The sequence below is a fragment of the Mustela erminea genome, chromosome 10 (genome assembly GCF_009829155.1).
Source record: "Mustela erminea isolate mMusErm1 chromosome 10, mMusErm1.Pri, whole genome shotgun sequence".
Lineage (NCBI taxonomy): Eukaryota > Metazoa > Chordata > Mammalia > Carnivora > Mustelidae > Mustela > Mustela erminea.
The window spans coordinates 21,166,305-21,180,723 of record NC_045623.1 but is presented as its reverse complement, the minus strand read 5'-3'; the positions used below and the strand labels follow the sequence as shown (position 1 = coordinate 21,180,723).

At 34.8% G+C, this 14,419-nt stretch overlaps 1 pseudogene; it reads left to right on the top strand.

Annotated features, from left to right (window-relative positions):
- Positions 1–3,003: 3,003 nt before the first annotated feature.
- LOC116567850 lies at positions 3,004–5,174 on the top strand (annotated as a pseudogene).
- The last annotated feature ends 9,245 nt before the right edge of the window (positions 5,175–14,419 follow it).

The window sequence follows — 14,419 nt, the reverse complement described above, 5'->3', positions numbered from 1 at the left end:
ATTTCTGTGTGTACCTTTGAGAGATTTTCTGGAAGAGATTAGCTTTGAATTGGTGAACTGAGTAAAGTAGATGGTCCTCCCCAATATGGGTGTGTATCACCTCAATTTTTGAAGATCTGAATAGAACAAAAAGGCAAATTCCCTCTCTCTGAGCTGAGAGAGATCCTTCTTTGTTGGGACATTGGTGCTTCTAGTTCTCAGGCTCTTGGACACAGACTGGGATTTATGCCACAGGCTCCCTTGGTTCTCAGGCCTCCAGACAGACTTGGACTGAAGTAGAGCTATTGACTCTCCTGGTTCTCCAGTTTGTAGACTAGGGACAGTGGGACCTCTTGGTCTCCATGATTGCATAAGCCAATTCCTATAATAAGTTTATATATATGTGTGTGTATATATATATATATCTTCTAAGTTCTGTTTCTTTGGAGAACCCTCAGTAATATATCCATCCTTGGTGTGAAGAAGAATTAATTCTCAGGAGTTACAAATGGTTTCACTAAAACTCATAAACTTCATTAACAGAGATGATGAATCATACCTAATAGATTTGTTCCTTCCCAAATAGGGATCAAAAGTAAAACCACTAATAAATGTTTCTAAGACCTCAACTTTACCCCATTGTTTAGGGTCAAAGGAACATCTGGAGTTCCACTTCCAATTAAGGTGAGTTAATGAGTTGCCAGAATTAGCAGCCAACAAGCTCTGACCCTTGAGAAGAGGTATAGACCATGGAACCACAGACTTCTCCTTAGGTGAATAGTGGGGAGTGACTGTTGCAAGCTAAGGTGGTAAAAGTAAAGTACAGAAGCTTGAAAGATGGTTTTTCTCTATGAGCTTTACCGACTTGAGCAGAAAATTATTTTTTTTGGTCTCAATTTTTTTAATCTGTAAGATGAGAAGTTTGGACTATATGAATTCTAAGTATCTTCAGTTCTAAATGCTAATAAGCATGATGGTTAAGAGCTTTTTCTCTGGAGAGAGAAGACCTGAAGCTGAATATTGACTCTGACTCTGTAAGCATGGTTAGTGATTTAATCTCTTTAAATCTTAATGCCTTTATTAACAAAATGGAAATAATTATAACGTTTTCCTTATAGGTTAGCATACTGTCTCACCTATAAAAATAGTTGAATGAAATGTAGTTCTTTTTTATTACTGGATAACAATCTCTCCAAAAGTAATACTTTTTAAATACCTCAATTATGTAAAATTTGCAAATCAATAGGATTATTGTGAGAGTTAAAGGAGACAACTCATATGAAATGATTCTGTATAAAATAAAGTATAAACACTGTTATTAATTGTGAAGTATTTTTCCTTCAAGAAAATGACCTTCCTTAGTAACTGTAACTTTAATCATCACTTTCTACTAACCCCATATATATGTTATGTATGTTGGGGCGTTCATAAAGATCTAATCTAACAGTCTGATTCAAAATAATGAAATAATTTTTTTCTTTACCAGATTCAGATATGAGGATCAATTGGGAGATACAAATGAATTAGAGTCTTTCATTCATACAAGTGGATATTTAGATGCTAAAATATATAAGTCTTGGAAATAACAAGAAACACTGTAAAATGGAGAAAATCTGAGTGGCCCTCTTAGGATAAGTAACACTTTTAGAGTTGTACATTTTTAGCAATGCTACAATGAAGTTGGGTGGGGGGAGGGAAGGGTGGTGGTAGTTGGGGGTCTGGGGAGTCCCTGGCCACAAAAAAAAAGAGAAGAAGAAAAGGGTAAGACAAGCCTTTGTAGGAAAGGTAAAAATGAGATTGGTTGACCAGTGCTGCATGTACAAATGGATAGGGGAGAATAAGTTTATGTCAATGTTGTTTCTTACTTAGAATTAAATATGTGGTTCACCAAAGCTTTATCTCTGAAATACTAAACTTGAAACTTTTAGTTTTCTTATGGCCACATCACAATAAATATTCACCAAACAGGAAATTAAAAAGAGATCTTCTGTATGAATTGAACTGTACTTTCAAATCCCTGTTTTTGATACCCAGATGTATCTAATTTTGTTGAAGGTACCAGGTACTCTGAAGTTAGATTTCACAGGAAGTTGAGATTTTCCTTTCTTTCTTGAACTCAGTGAAATTCTTCAGCAATGTAAATCCCTTTGAAGTCAGGTCGATATGCCAATGTTGAATCAAATTTTGTGAACTTCAAAGCCTACTCTGTTGTGGAGGATATCCTGGTGAGGTTAGATATTGCAAAAAGAAATGAGAATATAACTTGAACATTTTAACTGACTTGGTTTCTAAAGTAGTATTTGAGGTTTCTTATTCTGTGAATATTCATCTTTTTTATATACTTAAAATATTTAATACTATAATATTTCAAAATTTTACTTTATACTTTTTTTATACCATAGAAGATTGATAAACTTACTTTAGATGGGAATTTTACTTTCCTTTTATCGTACATGAAGGAGTTGTGGGAATAACATAGAATTTAGAATCTTAGAGGTTTCATGAAGACTTCCGCTATACCCTTCAGTCAATTGTATTCAAAAATTAATTTTAAAAATCTATATTATATAGTTTTTATAAGAACATGTAACAATGTATGTGTAAATGTTTAATATTCATTTACAATACATTTAAAGCATTTGAGTAAAGTTGATTTCTTTTTTTCCCCATGAAACACTGAACATTTTCAGGACCATGAATGCTGAGATTAAATCATTTGATTCTTCACTCAAAGTGATGAATATGTGGGCAACATCTCCCTGTTGTGTTAGAATGAGTTATTGCCATATTAAAATGCTATTATAGAGTCTTCTTAAAACAAATCAAAAGCAATTATCAAAAAAATGGCATTAAGCCTTCCAATACCACTTGAGAGCGAACACTATTTAATTAATGACCAAATCCATTCTTTATCAAATAGGTATTGGAAATCACTCTTTACTAGGCTCTACTTTCATTAAAAAAAAAACGACAAACAAACAAACAAACAAACAAAAAAAACAACTTTTCCTATGGTGATTAGCCATGGTGGATGTGAAGATCCTGAACCCCAAGGCCAAGGGGGCCCAAGTCCAGGGGCACTGGCAATCAACATCAGTGCAGCCTAGGAGCTGTAGGACCTCCTGAGGACCAACGTGAGGCCTAAGGACACCATAAAGATGCTTGTTTCTGGGGCTGGAGACAACAAGCTTACGAAAGATGGTGCTCTTCATGAAATGCAAATTCAACACCTGACAGTCACCTTAAAACCAAAGTAACAACAGCCCAGCGTGGCATAACTGGTGATGGTACCACTTCCAAAGTCCTAGTCATTAGAGAGTTGCTGAAACAGGCTCTCTACATTTCTAAGGTCTTCATCCCAGAATAATAACAAAGATTTAAAGCTGCAAAGGAAAAGACACTTTAGTTTGGGGAACAAATCAAAATAAGCAAAGAAATGGACAGGGAAGTACTTATAGTTGTGGCCAGAACATTTCTCTGTACTAAAGTGCATGCTGAACTCGCTGATGTGTTTGGGTTTTTTGTTTGTTTCTTTGCTTGCTTGTTTTTGCTGATGTCTTAACAGTGGCTGTAGTGGACTCCATTTTTGTCATTTAAAAAATAAGATGAACCTATTGACCTCTCCATGGTTGAAATCATGGAGATGAAACATAAAACTCTGAAACTGATACAAGTCTCATCAGAGCTCTTGTTTTGGACCGTGGGGCACAACATCCTAATATGAAAAAAAAAGGAGTAGAAGATGCACACATCCTCCCACACAATATGTCATTAGAATATGAGAAAACCGGAAGTGAATTCTGGCTTTTTTTAAGAAAGTGCACAAGAGAGAGAGAGAAACTTGTAAAAGCTAAAAGAAAATTCATTGAACAAAGTTTAAAAAAATAATAGAACTGAAAATCAAAGTCTGTGGTAATTCAGATAAAGGATTTGTTGTTATTAGTCAAAAGGGAATTGACCTGTTTTCCTTTAATGCTCTTTCAGAAAAAGGCATAGTAGCTCTGAGTAGAGCTAAAGGAAGAAATAGGCTGACTCTTGCTTGTGGTGGAGTAGCTCTTAATTTTTTTTGATGATCTAAATCTTGACGGGGACATGCAGGACTTCTTTACATTGGGAGAAGAGAAATTGACCTTTATTGAGCAATGTAACAATCTGTCAAATTTGTTCAAAGCAACCAAATAAGCACACACTCACTCGAATAAAAGATGCAACAAAAGGGGCACCCCAGTGTCTCAGTCAGTTAAGAGTCTGACTCTTGATTTTGGCTCAGATGTGATCTTGGGGCCCTGAGATCAAGCCTGGAGTCTAGCTTTATGTTCAGTGGGAAGTCTGCTTAGGATTCGTTCTCCTTCTGCCCCTCCCTCTGCTCACTCACTCACTCTCTCTCTCTAAAATAAATAAATAAATTTTCATGCTTAGCAAAATAAGTCAAGTGGAGAAAGACAACTATCACATGATCTCCCTGATATGAGGAAGTGGTGATGCAATATGGGGGGTAAAGGGGGTAGGAGAAGAATAAATGAAACAAGATGGGATGGGGAGGGAGACAAACCATAAGTGACTCTTAATCTCACAAAACAAACTGAGGGTTGCTGGGGGGAGGGGGTTGGGAGAAGGGGGGTGGGGTTATGGACATTGGGGAGGGTATGTGCTTTGGTGAGTGCTGTGAAGTGTGTAAACCTGGCGATTCACAGACCTGTACCCCTGGGAATAAAAATATATGTTTATAAAAAATAAAAAATAAAAAATAAAATAAATAAATAAATACATTTTTTAAAAAAGGATGCAATAAGAGTGGCTTGAGGCTGTTAAAAACGTTATTGATGAATGCTGTGTAGTTCAAGGTGCTAGGACAGCAAAGAAGCCTTGATTAACTCTAAGCCCCATGTAAAGGGCAGGTCGGAACTTGCAGTTCAAGCATTTGCTGACGCATTGCTCCTTATTCCCAAGGTTCTTTCTCAGAAGTCTAGTTTTGACCTTTAGGAAATGCTAACATTCAAGGAGAACAATCAGAATCAGGTCAGCTTGTGGGTGTGGACTTGAACACAGGTGAACAAATGGTAGCAGCAGAAGTCGGCATGTGGGATAATTGTTGTGTCAAGGAATAGCTTCTTCATCCCTGTGTTATGATTGCTGCCAATGTTCTCTGAGTTGATGAGGTCCTAGGAGCTGAAATGTCTTCTCAAAAAGGTTGAAGTTTCCTTTGTATATGTAAATCATGAAGACTCTACAGAATTATCCTAAGAATATAGCTATGGAATTTTTGTCCAAGCTTCAAATAATTACCAAAGGATTTTTTTTTCCAATACAAAAAAAAAAAAAAAAAGAGAGAACATTGATATTCACATTCTGAAGTTCTGAAATTATAATTACACTATTTTTAAAAATTACCCTACTGTGTACACACATTAAGCAGTCTGTTTTTATACAATGGACAGGATGGCTTGTTTAGCTTCAGCGATTAAAAAAAAAAATAATGTTAGACAAGTATGTTACTTAACTTGTTATTTAAGTTCCTTGAAAAACAAACAAACCAAAATAAATAAATAAATAAATAAATAAACAAAATAAGTACTTCTGTCCTTATGAAGCTTATATTTTATAACATTTATATATGTAAATATATATTACATATGTAAATTATGTTTATTATGGTAATACATAAAATTAAATATATAAATATAAATATAAAATCATTTTATATTGTGAAAATGTCTATTATGATTTATTTTAAATAAATCGTATAATGGTAGGAAGTGTTATAGAAGAAAAGAAAGCAGAGCAGCATTAGGTGTTTTTTTTGTTTTTTTTTTTTAAAGATTTTATTCATTTATTTGACAGAGAGAGATCACAAGTAGGCAGAGAGGCAGGCAGAGAGAGAGAGGAGGAAGCAGGCTCCCTGCTGAGCAGAGAGCCCGATGCGGGACTCGATCCCAGGACCCTGAGATCATGACCCCAGCCGAAGGCAGCGGCTTAACCCACTGAGTCACCCAGGCGCCCCAGCATTAGGTGTTTTAGCAGTAGAGGCAGTCCCTTGAATATAGGTTGACTTTTACACAAATTAGTAGGGTTGTCCTTAGTGAGCCTATGATATCGGACCTAAGACGTGAAGTTGATAGAGCAAGTACTGAGAAAAACTGGGGGAGTACATGTGAAACAGAGGCAGTGACACTGGGAAGGGTCTAAGGCAAGAAGGGGTCACTTCGTGTGTTTGATTAAGCATGGGTTGCTGGGATCGAGGAGGAGAATACTAGGAGATGAGAAGGCGGGGTTAAGTATATATGGCCAATAAAGCTATTTTAGGACTTTTATTTATATTGTGAGTGAATCAGCAAGAGCTGTGGGTGGGATTTGTGGGGAAGATGGGATTGCTTGGGATCCTATTTTGAAAGGACAACTCTGACTGGGGAGTTGAGAATAGAGAGCAGAAGGACAGGAATGGAGAGGAGACCAAAGAGAAGGTGACTGCCATCAGCAGAGGGAGGGGTGAAAGCGGATCCTGTGTGGGTCCCAGCGGTGTAGGAGGGAAAAGTGGTCAGGTGCAGATCTCACTTTGAAAGTTGAACCAGCAGGGTTTCCTGGGTGGGGGAGAAGGGGTTATATGTGGGGCATAAGAAAAAGTGAGGGGGTCACAGATGACCTGTAAATTTTTCTTTCTTCCATGGTGACATGACCTAAGTACATTTAAAAGACAGACATATTAATACTAACCTTAGGTAGACAGTCATCACAATTCTCATGATTTGGTCTGGCCCGGGTCATAGCATTGCATTTCTGGGATCATAGAGTATTAATCAAACTACAAGAAAAAGCTTCAGAGGTCCTATCTTCAGATATAACTTAGCACAAGTATAGCTTCTGATAGCTCAAGTTGAATGAAATTCTGCCAGCAAATTCAAAGGAAATGTTATCTCCCAGTTTTTCCTTTTTTTTTTTTTTTAGCCCTAATAGCTTGTTTTTAATAAAATGTGTAAGTTTTAAAGAAAGAATTAAATGTATTTGAAAAAAGTGAATTGCTATGAGGGTGAAGTTTTAGATCATTTTAATACAACTAAAATTGTCTTTTGAAAGGCATTGTATAGAATGAGTGAAATAAAATATCAAAGACAATTACTTTTAGAGTCAGTTAATAGTAAAACCAGGATCTTACAAATTAGCCAAAGCAATTTAGTTTATAGTGGGTGAAGGAGTGGTTAAAATTGTTTTTAGAGCTAAAAAGATTTTGGTTAAAACACAAATATTCAATATACTTAGCTGTTTTTAGCTTCTCTCTCTTCTCAACAAATGATATGATAATAATCACCTTATAGAATTGGAATATAATGATGAATTCAAGTAATTTCAATAAAATTACTTGTAATTATCTGTAACATACATATAAATCACTTAGCACAATATTTAAATATCCAGAATGTGGACACCCCCACAGCCAGCATTCCTTTTCCTTGTAAAATTAAATTCTGATTTTCTTTTGGAAGGGAACCTCTTCACCATTTAATAGGACCTGTTGGGACTATACTCAGGAACTGTGTCGATTAGTCCTGCTCAGCTGCTATAAAAAATAAACAAGCTTCTGTGCAGCAAAGGAAACAGTCAACAAAACAAAGGGGCAACACACAGAATGGGAAAAGATATTCACAAATGACACTATAGACAAAGGGCTGATATCCAAGATCTATAAAGAACTCCTCAAACTCAACACATGCAAAACAGATAATCACATCAAAAAATGGTCAGAAGTCATGAACAGACACTTCTCAAAAGAAGACATATGAATGGCTGATAGACACATGAAAAAATGTCCATCATCATTAGCCATCAGGCACATTCAACTCAGAACCACATTGAGATACCACTTTACACCAATTAGAATGGCCAAAATTAACAAGACAGCAACATGTGCTGGAGAGGATGTGGAGAAAGGGGAACCCTCTTACACTGAGAATGCAAGTTGGTACAGCCACTTTGGAAAACAGTGTGGAGATTCCTTAAGAAATTAAAAATAGAGCTTCCCCATGACCCTGCAATTGCACTACTGGATATTTACCCCAAAGGTACAGATGTAGTGAAAAGAAGGGCCATCTGTACCCCAATGTTCATAGCAGCAATGGCCACAGTCGCCAAATTGTGGAAAGAACCAAGATGCCCTTCAATGGACGAATGGATAAAGAAGATATGGTCCATATATACAATGGAGTATTATGCTTCCATCTAAAAGGATGAATACCCAACTTTTGTATCAACATGGACGGGACTGGAAGAGATTATGCTGACTGAAATAAGTCAAGCAGAGAGAGTTAATTATCATATGGTTTCATATTTACTATTTTTGGTACCCTTCATCAGTTAATATCTGATGTCACTTGTGGAGCGTAAGGAATAACACAGAGGACATTAGGAGATGGTGAGGAGAAGTGAGTTGGGGGAAATTGGAGGGGGAGACAAACCAGAGAGACTGTGGACTCTGAGAAATAAACTAAGGGTTTTGGAGGGGAGGGGGATGGGGATTGGGTGAGCCTGGTGGTGGGTATTATGGAGAGCACATATTGCATGAGCACTGGGTGTGGTACATAAACAATGAATTCTGGAACACTGAAAAGAAATTAAATTAAATTAAATTTTTAAAAAAAGCACAAAGATATGAATAGCTCCAATATAGTAGAACTATATTTGTCACTTACATATGGGTTAAGGATAGGTGTTACAGGATAGTGGAAAGTTCTCTAGGTAGGGATTTAGGACTTCATGATATTTTCCATTTGGTGATTCTACCAACCCATAAAGCTTATTGGAAATATGTATTTAGCCAGCAGAAGGTAAGAGAGCATGGAGGAATTATGTCTTCTTAAGAGACTAGTGCTTTCTGTGTATGGTTCACTGATAAAAATTAGTCATATGGCCACACTTAATAGAAAAAGGAAGCAGAAAAATAGTGTCCTCAACTACTTAGCTATTCATCATCTCTAATTTTATATACAGTAAAATTAAAAAAGAAATTTTGATGGATAACAAGTCATGTTAGTCCAAGTTGTTGAACCATACCCTAGTTCAGATGTAGCACCTGAACCAATATTAGCCAAGTATATATTGTCTTCTTTTTAGCTATATGCTTTTGGAATTATTTCTTAGTGGTTGATATATGGATTATAGCATACATCTAAATTTATCACAATATACTTCAGATTTATACAATTGCAGTGAGATGTAATTTTCTTCACAATGGTTTCCTTAACTCTCCTTCCTTTGTGCTATTACTGTCAAATATATTACATCCATATATATTTTACTAATCCAACAATGTAGTGTTATAATCTTTGCTTTATATAGTTTTAAGTCTTTTGAAGGAACTAAGAAAAAATATATTTAACATTTTTAAAAAAATTTACCTTATTATTTCCTATTTTTGGTACCCTTCATTTTTCCCTGTGGAGTAGAGTTAATATATGATGTCCTTCCTTACTTCACTATAGTGAAGTATATTTGTACTGTTATTGTCAAAAGTGATATGTCTCTATATGCTATAGGACCAACAGTTCAATTCTATAGATAGTTCTTATTATATTATTTTTTAAAATCAATAAATGTAACAAAAGAGAAGAAATATGTAGTTACACTGTCTTTTTTAGTTACTGTGTAATTACTTTTACGGCAATCTTTACATCAATTAGAATTACTGTCTAGTGATGCTTGATAACTTTTTTTAGTGTTTCTTGTAAGGTTTCTTATAATTTTTGTGGCTCTTTTGTCTTTCTTCTTTCCTTCTGGTACTCCCATTAAGTGTATTTTGGTACTTTCAATGATGTCCTAAATGTGTTTGAGTTTCCTTTCATTTTCCTGGATTCTTTTTTTTTTTTTTTTCCCCTTGCATTTCTCCATTGCGTATGTTTTGGTAATCTCTCTTCAAATTTGCTTATTCTTTCTTCTGCCAGTTCAAGTTTGCCCTTTGAGAGAATTTTTCATTTTCACTGTAATTTTCAATTAGCCTATCATACCTAATATATCTAAAAGTAGTAATGTTTTCTAGGGGGAAAAAAATCTTAACACTTTTTCACCTAATAATAACATTTCATTTGAATCCAGGTTTTTCTCCTGCCATTTATTTCACTATCAAAAATATTGTGGTGTGGGGGTTGAAAATAAATGAGATAAATCTTTATAAACAATAAGTTAAAACCTTAAACCTATCACTTACATGATAAATCAGAAAATTATAGAAACAGTTTGAGATTCAGTTCTTTGGATGGTGATTACATGTGCCTTCAATTCTCAAAAAAAATTACAAAAATAACCTCATACATGCTAAAGCTTTATGTCATAAAAGTCTAAATAACTAATTTTATTAAAAATTATTAGAATAAAACTGTTGTGTAATGTAATTGCATAATTCAATATATAACACATGTAATATTATGTAACATACATTATTTTATGTAACATAATGACATACTTAACAAGTTAATACAAATGCAAATTTATATGAACTAATCATTAAACATACCTAAGTTGGTAGTATTATTCAGAAGAGTAATCATTTTTATTTCAAGGTAGAAATTTATCTGAGCTATTTGGAAGAGATAATCATGTCAGTGATTCAGAGGAGGATATCCAGAGGTCAAAAGTCATCATAGAGATGCAGCAAATATAAGGAAAGAGAGCCAACAGAATTTGTCATTCTAGTTGAAGGGTCTTAGGAACAGGAGATTGAGTATGGCCAGATTAAGATAAGATTAAACTGTGTACCCTGAGAATGTCATTCCTCCATCAACTTAATGTTAAAATGAGAAAATCCCATGTAAACCTTGTATCAGGCATTTTCACACACTTCTCATTTAAATGGGACAGTTTGTTAGTAATATTATAAAATAAGCTAAATGTATACACACACACACATATATACATATACGTATACATATACATATGTGTGTGTGTGTGTGTTTATTTATTTAAATATTTTATTTATTTATTGAAAGAGAGAGCACAGGTAGGCAGAGTAGCAGGCAGAGGGAGAAGCACAAGCAGACTCCTGCTGATCAGAGAGCCCGATGCAGGGCTTGATCCCAGGACCCAGAGATCATGACTGAAGTGAAGGCAGACACTTAACTGAATGAGCCCCCCAGGCACCCCAAAGCTAAATATACGTTGGTATGCTTGTGATCTCTGGAGAAATGCTGGTGAAGTGCTTATGAAGGGCTAAAGAAAAGGCATTGATTGTATAGAAAATAACTGTAGAATAAAACTCAAGAACTAAAGTGGGACTGAAAATAACAGTTATGACCACAACTTTCCAAAGTGCGATTCACTGTAATTTAAAGTGATGAAAAAGTGCTTCAGATGAAATGCTTCAGGAAAAAGTGCTTCCGATGAATGGCCACTATGAAAGATGGGGATGTTGGGGAACACCAGGCATTTGGGTACAATTTTGGAAATATGCTATCTGTTCTCAGAATATCTACTCTTTTACTGAAGAGTTTGTTTCTCTTTTATCCATTCATTTGTCCATCCATCCATTTAATAAGTATTTATCAGTATGTGTTATATTAATTTATGATGGCAATACTAAGAAAATCAGACAATAATGCATGTGTAACCAGTTGTCTAGTAAAAAGACATTTAAAAACAAATATAATTCCCAAAAACCTACTATATATTATACATTCCCAGTTTTGGTGGATTTGAGTCAGAAGTTACATACCTAGGTAATAAGAGAAAAAAACATGTTCCCACAAAAATTTTATTGACAAAACCCAAAGTGTAATAATAATGACTGAATATATCCTTTTTGTAATACAGATCTATTATTAAAAGAATGGAATTTTTCTTTTAGTTAAAAAAAGGTTACAGTTTAGATGCATGAATATTTTCTATCACAAATTTGAATCCTTACAAAACTGGAAATTTCAGAATACTATTTTATTTGTTGACATTCATTCACCCAGTTACATGTCCAACACAGTCTTTTCTTCTTTCCCTTTCTATTCTTGAAAGATGAAAAGTCTGAAAATATGCCAAAGTTCAAAGCCAAAGCAAAGAAGTTTAAATTATGGAAGCTGTATCCACTGTTTAGGCAAACACTTTATATAATTGGCAGTTTTTAAAAAATCTTTTACTCCAGGTGGCTCATTTCCTTTAAGTGAAAAATATATTTTATTTGCATGTATTTGTCTCCGCAGGCATGCATCTTCATAAACAAGTTTTATTCAATAAACTCTTTTGTACCTCCAAAACTGCCTTTATTTTACTAGATTTCAAATCTGTGAGAGCACAAAGCTTTTTAATTCCATGGGCTGGCAATTAATTGCCTGCTGAGATTCCACCCCAGTAGCCAGATGAACCACCACTGCTCTGAAAATTAAATGAAGCTATTTGCTGTGGTTGTAAGTCATACCTCTATGTCAGATAAACCACAAGTGATTAAGTCTTACGTTATACAAGAAAGGTTTTGCATTTCTTTTGTGGAATTGATTTTCACAATTGGCTACTGAGAATACTTATTATAAAGTACCATTTACAACATTTCTTCATATAATGTGGTAACTTTACCTGCCAATTCTCAGGGACCTGAAATTTGAGGTTTATTGAGCAGTTTTGTCATTGTTCCTTAACAAGCATTGTATCATTGGAGAAGAAAAATATTGGTCATTGTTTTCAAACTGCTGTATGACAATGAAAAAAAAATCCACACACATATGTATTTATTAAGAATGATAGCCTCTTTTTCAATCCACTATTTTTACCTTAGGTGTTAGTTAAACCAGTGTGTGTACTTCAACCGACTGATTCATTGGCAGAGCAGAAAGCTATTGTCAGGTACACACAGTATTTGAGCCCCGGGCCCCTTCCTTGCCAGCACACCTATAATTCCTTAGGCATTAAGTGTGACGGCAACACCTGCTTCTTTCTTCATAATTGTCCTTTCCTTAATAATGACATTCATTTGAAATATCATACCATATAACACTTTGTACCCAGTAAAACATAGAGTTGATGGAAAAAAATATAATGATGATAGAGTTTTGTGCTACCATAAACGGTTTAATAGAGTATGAAACCGAGGTGAATCTCAGTTCTGATTTTTATTGCACAGATTACTTAACTCATGACATGATTTCAAAGGTTTAGAGGCAATAAACCTGACCTTGTCTTAAATGTGTTAAAGTACATAAGCAGCACATATTCTTACTCATAGCCAAGGGTATAGGAGGCAAAGACACTACAACTCATTTCCATGTCTTGCCTAAATAATGATTTGTTAACAAATTTAGACATGCAAACAGTAAAAGTGAACAGTGTTGGGGGAGTTACTAGGGGGGGTGGGAAACTGATAAAGAAAAAAAAAATTGGCTCTTTCTGCATTCAAACAGAAGTCTGAAGAACACAATCCTAAGAAGGAGTGCACAATCCTAAGAAGAAAGAAGAACACAATTTCATAATGTCAGCCATAATTGTGTGTTGACTGTGTTAGTCATTGCAAAAAGCAAGGAGCTAGAATTCATTCATCCAGACATCCAGTTACCCATTTTTAAATTAATTAAACTAGACATTGATGTTTTCAAGGTACCATCTGAACAAAACAGAAAAATCTCTGCCCTCAGGTTACTTATAAGATTAAGGCCAAATTTTAAAAGGACTATCATGCTAAATTAAAGGGATTAGAGTTTATCAAGAAGATGAATAGTCATGTAGGCTTTCAAGCAAGGAGTAACATAATTAGATTTTCCTTAGAGAAAGATAAAATCTTATACCTATCTTATAGATGATAAATAGTCATTAAAGTGTTTTAAACAAGATAGTGCCATAATCAGATTTGTATTGCTATAAAATTATTTACTCAAAGGTGATTTGGAGATTGAATGGGTGAAAGGTGAAATTGGAAAGTGTAATGAGGGACTATATTCATAGGGTTAGAGAAGTCCTGGAAAAACAACAACAACAACAAGATGGATTGGGGATTTGAAAGAAATTATTTTATTTGCATAATAATAAGGAGGTATTAACCACAAGGTTTAGGAACTGCTAGGATATACAGAATGGTGAGGGATAGGCCAGGATAATATAATGGGGGTCAGAGGAGCTTGGGAACTAATGACAAGATTATTTTATACATGCTATCTCGCTCATATTGCAAATAATATACAAATCTTTCTTGATTTATGATGGGGTTAAACCATGATAAACCCGTCCTACACTGAGAATATCTGTAAGTTGAAAATGCATTTAATACACTTAACCTACCAAACATCATAGCCTAGACTAGCCTACCTTAAAGGTGTTTGGAACACTTATATTAATCAACAATTGGGCAAAAATCATCTAACACAAAACCTGTTTTGTAGTACAGTGTTGAATATCTCATGTAATTTTTTGAGTATTGTACTGAACATAAAAAATAGAATGGTTTCATGGGTACTGAATGGTTGTGAGTGTATTAGTTGTTTATCCT